Source organism: Lycium ferocissimum, chromosome 8, assembly GCF_029784015.1.
Source record: "Lycium ferocissimum isolate CSIRO_LF1 chromosome 8, AGI_CSIRO_Lferr_CH_V1, whole genome shotgun sequence".
NCBI lineage: Eukaryota > Viridiplantae > Streptophyta > Magnoliopsida > Solanales > Solanaceae > Lycium > Lycium ferocissimum.
Genome location: NC_081349.1, coordinates 11,313,143 through 11,325,149, shown reverse-complemented (window position 1 = coordinate 11,325,149; position 12,007 = coordinate 11,313,143). Strand labels below are relative to the sequence as shown.

The 12,007-nt window shown below is 31.1% G+C and overlaps 1 long non-coding RNA gene across 1 annotated transcript; it reads right to left on the bottom strand.

The window, feature by feature from the left end:
- Positions 1-3,945: 3,945 nt before the first annotated feature.
- On the bottom strand, positions 3,946-7,481 carry LOC132066615 (uncharacterized). The gene is made up of 3 exons (XR_009416883.1): positions 7,325-7,481; positions 7,182-7,237; positions 3,946-4,472 (listed from the first exon to the last, which is right to left on the bottom strand). It is a non-coding gene; the product is annotated as an uncharacterized LOC132066615 (long non-coding RNA).
- Positions 7,482-12,007: the final 4,526 nt, after the last annotated feature.

The following is a 12,007-nucleotide window of genomic DNA, read 5'->3' as shown; positions in this document are numbered from 1 at the left end:
TACCGCCTTCATCTTTTCAATCACATTGATTTGTTTTATTAAAATTCTATCTTATAGAATTATTTATCTTTTCAATTCAAAGGTTGTTTGTTCCTCTGCACCATGCCCTTCTAAGGTTCATACAGAAAGCAAGACGAAGCTGTTCAATAATGCAGGGCCTGGCTGGAGATGAACTTGAGATGTTGAAGTCGGCAGTAGGGCACTAGGGGGAAGTCCAATATAAGAAAATAATATTGAGAATGATCCTAGAGTGACTACTACACTTGTGATGTTCTTCAAAGTATTGACCCGTTTTGTTGCCTGAAAAACCTTTTTGTTGCTAATAAGTTCTTTTATACAAAACTAATTTCAGTGTACGTGTTTTGCGCGTGATCAAAGCGTGTACCTCATTTGACTAAAAACACTATATAAAAAAATTGGACTTAGTACGGATTTTGTCGTTAAGCATCACTAAATTACTCGTAGTTAAGAATCTTATTTTTTTATAATTCGTTACTAATTGTCGCTAAATAAAATTAACGATGAATTTTACTATCTAACTTTCCATCAATAATTCATGTTTACTTAGTAGTGAAACAACTTAATATATATTAGGAAAATAATTAAAAACATGTAATTCATTTTCAAAGGATAAAAAGCGAATAACATTTCACTAAGAGGCTTCGTGCCTTTTAATATACAAGCTAGGGCAAAATTCTAAATATTAAGACTTTTAATGTGGTTCAAATAATGAAGATTAAATATGAATTTTTTTTAGGTGATTTAAATACCTAAATATCAGGCGCTTTGATCGTGAACAAAGCGTGTGCCTCATTTGACAACAAACACTACAAAAAAAGATTAGACTCTGCTATGAATTTCATCATTGGTCCATCGCTCAGGTGCTGTGATATTTGGCACAAATATCATGTTTCGTGTCATTTTACATCCTATTCTTATGACTTTTATCGCTTAATCTATAATGAAATCGTAGTATTTGGGCTTATGTTGTTATATTTCATGTATATAGGCACGATGAAGACAAACGATGAAAAAATCGAGCTAAAAGTGGTTGAGTTTGGAGCATTTGATGATTACACGAGGTGACGAGTCGAAGACCACAAGTGATGAACTAAAAGAAGAAAAAGAATTGAACTGAAGGTCGCGCTTTTAGTCCGCGTCGCGTGAAGAAAGCAAACAGACCAAGCTCCTGACCAAAACTTGCCATCAGGCTTTCCTTCCGCGATGCGGAAGAAAAGCGGAAGTGCATTAGGCTATCCTTCCATGATGCGGAAGGAAAGCACAGCGACAGGCAGTTTTCCCGTTTCAATCGGGATTAGGTTTACTTATTTTTTGTTTTAACCCTAGACTATATATAGACGTTTTATTAGCTGAAAACGTGTGCTGGGATATTTGGAAGACTTGTAAGCCACCGTTCTAATTTTCTCTCTAGGTTTATTTTATTTTTCATCTTTTTCAACCCTAGATTATTCATGAATTCTTCTTGTTCATTGAGAATCATGAGTAGCTAAACTTCTTAATTCTAGGGTTGTGGCATAAGACTTGAAAGTTGGTTTGATGACAATTATTCTCTATTGATTTTTCATATTTTGGGTTGCTTATTTATTCTTGATCTTAATTGTTTGATTATCTGGCCAATAGTTGAACACTATCTGTGGCGTGTGAATTGAACTAGGGATAGGGAATTTGCATGCGTAATAAGAATAAATAGGGCTTGTTCGATATAATCGTTTTGCTAATGAGGATAGGAATATATCCTTTAGCCTTGCTTAGTTGAATACAGAGGAGTAAATACGTTCTTGTTACCTCTGACGACCATAGGGATATAGGCGTTATAGTAGCATCTACAGGCTTGTGAGCAACTCGGAAGATACTCATAAAGTTATAATTAACCCGTCAACTAGTAACCCAGGAAATAAGATAGGTGGAATTGTCTGAAGATCAACTGAATTATCGAAAGCCATGACCCCAGAACTTTCTCTCATCTGATAAACCCTACAATCTTTGTCGAAATATTCTCAGTCACAAAAACACCCATCACAAATTGTTTACTTTTCAGTTTTAGTTTAGTACAACAAACATCTTGATTTTCACTCTCTTGAATAGTTTCATTTGAATTTGAATTAGTTTAACAATAGAATCTAAGTTTCTGTGGGATCGATATCTGGACTTAACAGTCTATATTACTTGTACGACCGCGTATACTTGCGTGTGCGTTTGGGAGCAACATGTTGGTAGCTTAAATTTTGATAATTCGTTATTTATCCGTTGATAATTCATGTCTATTTAGTAGTGAAATAACTCAATATATAAAAGAATATTGGGAGTTTTTATTTGTTAGATAAGTGTAACAAAAATTAATGTAACAATTCATTTAGAATATATTTTATCCTTGTTACTTTAAATTTGCATATTACCAATTTGATAATTAACATCATACTATAATTGATTTTGTTTTATTTTTAATTTCTTTCACTACTAATCTTTTTCTTATTTAAAAATTTTATATATTAATAGGTTTGTCAATTTGAAAAATAAATTTACTAATGTGAGTAATTTAAAAAGAAATAAAATTGGATTCTTTCTAATTAGTTAATTTATATTTTAATTGTTTGTTAGCAATATGAAAGAAAATTTGTTTAATATTAATTCAAATTCTTGATATTTATTGATCCCAAATTTTAAATACGTAACTTTAATTATGATTTTGTTGCATAAGAATTCTATCAAAGAAAATACGATTAACATTTTAATTTTGAAACTTTGAGTTTGTATAATCGTTAGTGTCATTGACTTTTGCCAACGGTTTTTTCTCTTTTATATTCTGAAATACTTTTATTTTTTTGTTCTAATTATTGAGTGAATTCTAATTGTTATGAAAATCCTTGAAGATAAGACCCCCCAAAAAAAAGACTAATAATTTCATATTCTGATATATTGTCCCAAAAGTAATGTAAAAAAATATTTACTTTATCATATTACGTAGTGATTTTTTTTTTTTTTAGGTCCAATACTCCAATGCCTCTAAAATCTCGTCCATTAGGGAGAGTAACAACCTTTTATTCGAATTCTCCATATATTTATCATATTGTATTGATTGCTTAGGTAAATCTTAAACGATTTTAATGTCCCGGTTTACTAGGACTTTCTACATAATTTAAATAAGGAAAAACTTAGTAATTAATTTTTTTTAGTTAATTTCAAAGTAGTAAATTTTAGGAGTTCTTACATCTGTCAAAGAAGGAAAAATTTAATAGTTATCACTTTAATTAATTTCAACGTCCTAATATTAGCAAAATTATTAAATTACCACTTTGTCCTATGTGAAAACGATTTGAAAGGTTAAAATTTTAATCAACATTTCAGAAGGACCTTCATACTTTTAATACAGTATTTCACTTAACATCTTTAATTTGCTAAATATGACCGTCAACTTTAGGAAGAATTAATTTGTTAAAGAAGAAGAAGAAGAAGAACAGAAATTTGACTATTACTTTTAGTAATTACCTTTCACCAAACCTTGAATATTGTTTTGTTATTCTCAGTAATTTATTAAAGGAAAGCATCATATTTTCCTAATATCCCATGTGTGCGAGAACAATTGAGAAAAAATTAATTATTGAATAAAATGCAGTAAGAGAACGAATAGCACATATTAGAGCAACAGTGAATTATTTTCCTTAGCTTTTAATGTGAAACTCCCTAAGATTTTTATTTTTTGTTTCTGTTATGAGGATGGATTCTTTCGTAATATAAAATATAGAAGCTTCACCTTAATTTAGAATATAATAATATGCCATTAGATTTATAACTAAGAAAAGGGAGAAACAAGAGCTCTGTTTTCTCTGAGTATCTTTTAGTTTACTAATTGCAAAACTTATACAATAATTTGAAGACTTTTACTCCTATTTTTTATCAACATGAAAATATAATTATGGTTAGAGAAGCAATAACAGGAGAAATTCATAGACTAAAATCATGCAAGAAACCCTTTTGCTCTATGTTTGCGGCAAATTTCGATTCTTAAAACTTAACTACAATCACAAATAAATTCAATATGACGAAAAATAATATTATTGATGAATTTCTACGAGTACAATTTTGTTTATCACATGATTCCTATTTCTGAATTGTTTTTCGGGATTTGAGGGCTGGGACAACTATTTCTCCAATGTAAGATGTTGTGAGCCTCCTTGTGATGTTCTTGATCTTCAAGAAAGTTGGATAGTACTTCGAATCGATCTCGTGGAACAACTTATCTTGATCTCTCTTTCTGTTTTCTTCAATCGACGGCCTAAGTGGCATATCTCTCAAGTGAAGGATTGTGTGATCTTCCGACTGCATGAGTTGATCTTGAGGAAGGTCTCTAGATCTCTTAGAATTTGAGAAAGAGAGTATTTGATGTCTTGATCTCTTAGTAAATATTGAAAAATACTCCTAATGAGATATAAGTGAATTCATAAGAGCACAACCTAGATAAAAAATTAAGGAGAAAACGAAATCCAATAATTACGGATAAATCCTTATAATAAAAGAACAGTGAACCGATCTTAAACTATAGAACTAACTTTGTGAAGAAATAAAGTTGATTTTTCTGGAGGTACAAAAAATCCTAGATATTTAGTAAGGAATCTAGAATAGTCTAATGTAGGATTTTGGATAATTATCTTAAAGAATAGTCTAGATATTCTAGAGTAGTGTTAGAAGATAAGGCTAACTAGATATTTTGTAGATGTATCTAGATAATTCTATCTAGAACCATCCTAGACAAGTATAAATAGGGGTGGCCTTGAACATTTGTAATCAACCCAAGCTAACCCAATTGTAAGCTAATACTACCAATACTAGTAAACACTTCCTTTTCATAGCTTCATCTTCGTTAGTTGAATCTTCCGATCTTAGTTAACGATCTTGGGCTAGCAGAAGGTCTCCTCGATTTACTTTTCTTCTTATATTTCTCTACATGGTATCGAGCCATAGCCACGGGTTGGCTTCGGATTTTATTTCAAGATCGGGTTAGTGGTAGATCCATTGGTTTCTCTAAATGGATTTGGCGGCCGTGTTAATGGACGGGGATGGAGTTGTTGAATCGGTCCAATTACAAGGTATGGAAGACATGTATGGAGTCATACGCTTGTGGGAGAGGATTTGTGAGATGTTGTTAATGATAGTTACAAGTCCTCACTCGACGGAATGGGAAAATGGCAAAGACATACAAGAAGTGCAAGCAGATTAATGCGAAGGCGGAGTTCATCCTAAAGAGGTCCATCTCACACAACTTGTTTGATCATATTATAAGTTGCAAATTATCTCATGAAATTTGGAGGACCCTTGATCGTTTGTTCAACAAGAAAGATAAGCCCGACTTCAAATATTGGAGAATGAATTGGTGAACACCACTCAAGGTAATCTTTCTATTCCGGAGTACTTTTTGAGGATTAAGAACTTATGTTCAGAGATCTCTTTATTAAATCCAGACGAGGCTATCTCTGAAGCATGAATGAGAAGAACTATCATTCGTGGTTTGAAGTCAGAATATTCCTTTTGTTACATCAATTCAAGGATGGGTTCAACAACCATCCTTGGAGGAGTTTGAGAATTTGTTGTCATCACAGGAGCTACTAGCCAAACAGAATGCTGGTGTATCGATCAAAGAAGGGGAAGGAAATGCTCTTGCAGCTAAGAGAAGAAATCCTAAAGTAAGGCAAAAGCAAAGTGGCTCAAGAGAGATGGCGTATTCTCAATTCCAAGAGGGTTCAAGATCGCCAAAACAGAAGGAGGAGTCCTCTAATAATGTTAAGAAGACTATTAAATGTTATCGATGTGGTGAAATATGACACATAAAAAGATATTCTTGGGACAAAAGAGAGCAATATGGCTCAAATTGAGAAAGTTCTTTGAAGAAGAAGAAGAAGACTGGGGAAGTGCTTCGTAGCTGAGACTCGAGCAGTAGATGCCTTAGCTTCCCTCAATTTCGAAAAAAACTGGATCGTGAATTCAAGAGATAATACAGTCTATTACGTGGAGAAAGAACGCATTGGTGTCATCAACAAAAAGCAAGAAAATTCGGAAGAAGTTCAGACTGGTAACGTGGTAGCTGCTATCAAGGAAATCAACGAAGCAGATCCTGAAATTGGTAATAAAATTCTGGACGTGGAGGATGTTGAAGTAGATCCTGAACATGAAGTTTCTGAAACTATAGATGACAATGGTGACCATTCCAGAGAAAGCATTGAGGGAGTTGTAGTGGAAATTGAAGTCTCTAGTCAATCATCTGCCATATCAAAGTCAATCACTAGCTCAGAAAAAATAGAGAAAGTAGATGGAGAAGATAAAGATCATATAGATGAAGAAGCTGACATTCAAGGCTCAATTTCAAAAGGAGATACAAAAGGTACTTCTCCAGATAACACAATTGTTGAGGAGCTAAGAGAAAGGGGGAGTCTGGAAACTTAAGAAAGTGAAACTCAGCATGGAGATGATTCACGTGGTTTGCAAAAGGCAAAGAAATATTGACAAGTCTGACCGCTACAGAGATGAAAATTTTTATCAATACGCATTCATGTTTCTTTGCAGGCCAATTATTAGCGGAAAACTTTCATCATTTGAAGAAGGAAGAAGTGTCGGGAAAATATTCTTTGAGATCTTCACCAGGGTACACCCAAAAGCTTCGTTTGAGTTCTTCTGCAACAAGCTCGGGATAGTTTCCAAAAAATCACTTTAAGGGGGAGTGTGAAGAAATAAAGTTAATTTTTTGGAGGTACAAAAAATCCTAGATATTTAGTAAGGAATCTAGAATAGTCTAGTGTAGGATCTTGGATAATTATCTTAAAGAAAAGTCTAGATATTCTAGAGTAGTGTTAGAAGATAAGGCTAACTAGATATTTTGTAGATGTATCAGACAATTCTATATAGAACCATCCCTAGACAAGTATAAATAGGGGTGGCCTTGAAAATTTGTAATCAACCCAAGTTAACCCAATTGTAAGCTAATACTACCAATACTAGTAAACACTTCCTTTCCATAGCTTCTCTTCTTTAGTTGAATCTTCCGATCTTAGTTAACGATCTTGATCTAGCAGAAGGTCTCCTCGATTTACTTTTCTTTTTGTTATATTTCTCTACAAACTCTTGAGAAGAATTTATGCACTAATGATTCAATGCTTGACTACAATTCTTACCTCTAATTTGCATTACAAAGATTTGTTTGCCAACGCACATCCGCATAATACGTGGGCTAACAATTGAAAACACAAAACCCTATATATAAAGATCAATTCAAACTATAAATACCAAAAAATAATCTAAAACAAAACAATCATACCTTCAACCCATGCTCTGCTCAACTCAATTCACCACACGTGTCTATTTATATGCTTCTGTGTGTATACGAAGCAATACCAATGTTCTTTGGTGACCTGAACGATAATTTAACCCAAGATATATTTAGAGAGGTTTTTAAAGGTGGTAGGATTCTTTATTTTTATTGTGATGACAATTTAATGTGTGTTTGATTTGGACTCTATAAAAATAATTACACGGCATCACTGTAATTGCAATAAAGATATGGAAAAAGGGACTCCTAAACCTAAAAGATATGGAAAGAAATACTAAATTTTAGAGATATAATTAAATAATAATTTGAGAAAAATAGTAAATGACAATTTTATCTATTGTAGAGTCTTTTAATGAAGGGCAAAAAGTTCAATCAATATTTCTAAGACTCTTCGTGCTTTTAATATAGTACTATCTTCTATCTACGTGCTTCGCACGAAGATCTTCAGTTAATAATTTATGAGAAAAGAACAAAAACTCGATTTATTAAACAAATGTTTACAAGAAGAAACAGACATAGTAAAGCAATTGATGTGAAAAAATTGTCAATAATCATAACGTTGAAAATCAATTATTTCATTTACATAATATATACTTGATTTCAAAATGATTGCATTTCGCCGGACCATGCAAAGATGATAAATCTGATTTACTATTTGTATTTAATTATGGTGTAGAAATATGCACTGCGGTCGTATCGTCACTTTCATTTTTTAGTACAGTTAATATTTTTGATATATATTTCTTTTCGTTGATTTGGTTGTTCTATACATCATAATCAGAACTCTTATTGTCAACACTGATATCTCTCTCTAAAAGTGCAACATATAGTTGTCCATATGTGAAAACATGTTGCGGAATATTATCCAACTTTATAGATGTTTGGCCCCATAGTTTATTTATTGTTATTGGAAAAACATATCGAAAATAGTTTTAGAATAAAATTTAAAGTATTTCCTTTATCAAGTAATCTTTGACACTACTAAATTACGTTTTGTTTGAAGCTTAAAAGATCTCCTTATTTGAAAAGAGAATCTCACGTGTGACAAACATAGGATAGGAGTACCAGTGTCTTCCCCGTAGAATTATTCGACCCTCATAATTTGAATTGGAATCAAATCTATAGCTAATTGACCGGAACTCAAGTAGATAGTATTTTAGTTGCATTGGAAATTCTATATATTAGGTAGAGTTAAAAATACAATTTTATCCAAAATGGATTATATCTTTGTATAAAAAGTTTAGTTTTTAGGGGCATAAAAGTCGTTTAATATTTGAAGGATATTTTGGTCACCCAACATTTATATTCATGCTTTTAAAATAATATAGATATAGTTAGATAGATACTATCTCAATGTACCAACGAATAATAATTTAAATTTTTTAATTGGATGGTGTTATATAATTTGTAATATAAGAGGTCTTAAGTTGAATAGATACATCTGTTCGTGAAAGTACGTATTTATGCGAAAAGTCATCTACCATTCTATAAATATAAGGACACTCTTGAAGTAGCATATAGAAAAATTTGCAGGTGTAAATATAGGCTTTGTTTTATCCAGAAGGGAATTACTTGTATTTTCCTCAATATGTATTCCGGCAATATCTCTTTAAGGAAAGTCAATTTATCCACGCTTCAAAGCAATTTCTTCTTCGATTATGTTTACCTGTTTTTCTAAGGTACTTAGAAGTATCAAGATGAAACTTATATAATTTTAACTTCATCTTTTATTTATCTTTTCATTTGTTAGTACTCGTTGAATTATTCTTAATTAGCTAACACTTCAAAAAGTTTCATGGTAATATATAATTAACTATGCTTTACATAAAAATATGTGTTTTAAATACTCTAAAGTATGAGTTTAGTTTGAAGTAACTGTAGATGTTTTTTTATTTCTCATATCCTTTTTTCTTTCTCATAGTAAATGATATTAGTATCTGAATTCATTAATAAACCAAGATATATATCTAATATAATACACAAAGAAATAGATGAATTGAAAACATTCGCTGATATAGAATATATATTTTGACTTATTGCTTAAGATCGCATTTGTATTGGTTATCCCGCGTTGAATTTCTTAAGATGATCTTTTTTCCATTTGGTAATAACCTAAATAATATAATTAGTATAGATTTTTAATATTATAGTTGGAGACACTAGAATGAAGATAAAATTGATTGAAGAGTAAGATTATTTTTTAATCGTAAATATTAAAATAATGATTCTTTAACCATATACTTATTTTTTTTAACGACCGTGCAAAGCGCGGACATATTTACTAGTTATTCAATATAAGTCTTAATTCTGCCTATTGTATCTACTATTGTCTACACTGTAACGGAGCTTGATTTTAACGCTTCTTTTTTCACCTCACATAAACTTTTTTTTAAAAAAAATTTCTTTCTCGAATGGAGCTCACCACTAGATTCCTCTCTAGTCTCTACATTTTTTTATTTTTTTTTTTACTTTACAGCAATATTTACATAGTTGTTTAACATTCTTTCTAAGACAAAAATAATGTTATATGCGGTCTCAAATGTTAATTATTTAATAAATTAATATTATTTTAAAATATTTAATGCCTTAATAAAAGCTCTCCATTTGTTGCTCTAATTAGTGAGCTTTGTTTACCCCTAAATCAGTGATTCAAAATAATAATTGAATTTGTCTTCAAGGGCCATGGGCACACAAATTATAATGACCAAATTTTATATTGGCGATGCTTAGTGGCTTGCTAATGGAAGTAATTAAAACAATGTATAAGAACAACGGATTGTAAAGCAATAAATAAAAGAGTGGATCTTATTGAATTATCTCCGGTGAAACTGTCAAGCAGTGTCATCGGGAAAGTAATAGCTTGGGTGCTTGAGATACAACTATGAACGTAATACTATAATTGCAATGAAAGTAATAGCTTGAGTGTTTCGCTTCGGCTGCCTTTGGTCAAATGATTTGATAGACACACCTAGAATCCAAATAGACAACTATGTTTGGCTATAAATTCACAGGTCTTGCCTCAGATTTATACAAATAAATTCCTCTTCCCCTCTTCTTGTGCATGTTTTTCAAAAACAAAAGTAATTATCAAGTATATATGATTTTTTCCGCTCTTTGAGTTTGCCTGAAGTCCTATAGTTTGAAGTGCCGTTATTGTAGAATTGTTTATTCTGTTCTAACCTGGGAGGAATTAATCCAAACCTTTGAACAATAATGAGGGAATTAAATTCTTTAAGGACACACAATATAATCTGTGGGCTCAAAATTATTTTAACGCTACATTGTTTATTTATAAATTCTGTTTTATATTACATTTGCTTAAGAATATAGCAAAATATCAATATTTATTTCTTAGTTTGGAAGGGAAAACAGCTTTACTCATTCAATTACTTTTCTGAAAAAAGAAACGACAACATGTGAATCCGTACAATAAGGTGATAATTTATCTAACTCGAGAATGTTATAAATTTGTAACCAATCTCGAACTTGCTATTTGCTAATCAAGAATCCAGACAAGTTGGCACATCATCTTCAACCTTATTCTTTTATCTGTTTTCCTCACCCAACCATAAAACAAAGAATAAAAGAATTGAAAGAGTGAAAGGTATAGATTATGAATTTCACGTGATGATGAGCATGAATAAAGTTTCCTCGTTAACTTTACACCACTCCATTGATTTGAAATAGCTAGCTAGTATACAAAGTAAACCGACAAACCGCACCAAACCGATAAACCGAGTCAAACCGAGAAAAAACCCATTAGTGATTTGGTTTGACTTGGTTTGGTGTTGGAAAAAAACCCGACCATAATTGGTTTGGTTTGGTGTTAACTAAAAAAAAGTCAAACCGAAACAACCAACCCGACATTACATGTATTCAATTTTTAAAATATTTTATACATAAAAATATTTATTTGTAAAGTAATTTATAAATATTTCTTAAATTTTTTCGTAATTTTTTATCTATTATCATATTATTCAAGCTTGAACTTAGAATTTTGAATGTCAATAAGTTTTATATCCTATGGATGTTAGTAACTCAAGTAAAGTCCAAACCAAAACCAACTCAACACTAATCCTAACAAAAGAAATTCAATTTACCACTAGAAATGACAATAATGTTGGATATCTATTCTTTAGTTTTGCATAATTGATTTAGAGAATAAAAATACATAACTTAAGTTTTTTTCTTTGTCATATAATTAATACTTATTTTAGCATGACTTAGTATTTTTAGATTATGGTCATTTTCTTTTATGGCTTGTTAATTAGCAATATTTATTTTAACCGATTATATTAGCTTTTGTTGAATATTTTAATACAATGTCATCACTCTTCTCACATTTTGTGTTATTTTCTTAAGAAACACCTTAATTATATAATTGTATCTTACTAGGACTAAAGAAATATTTAAAGTAAAAGTTATATGTTTTGTATCAAGACTATTCCGGAAAAAAAACCCGAAAAATCCGAGAAAACCGAACAACCCGAGGTTGAAAAACCCGAATTTTATTGGTTTGGTTTGGTGTATAAATTTTAAAACCCGACGCAATTGGTTTGGTTTGATTTTAAAAAAATCCGAACCAACCCGGTCCATGTACACCCCTACTTACAAGTTTTTTTAACAAGAGCATAATCGTTCGAGATTTAATTTAATAGTTAACCTTATAAT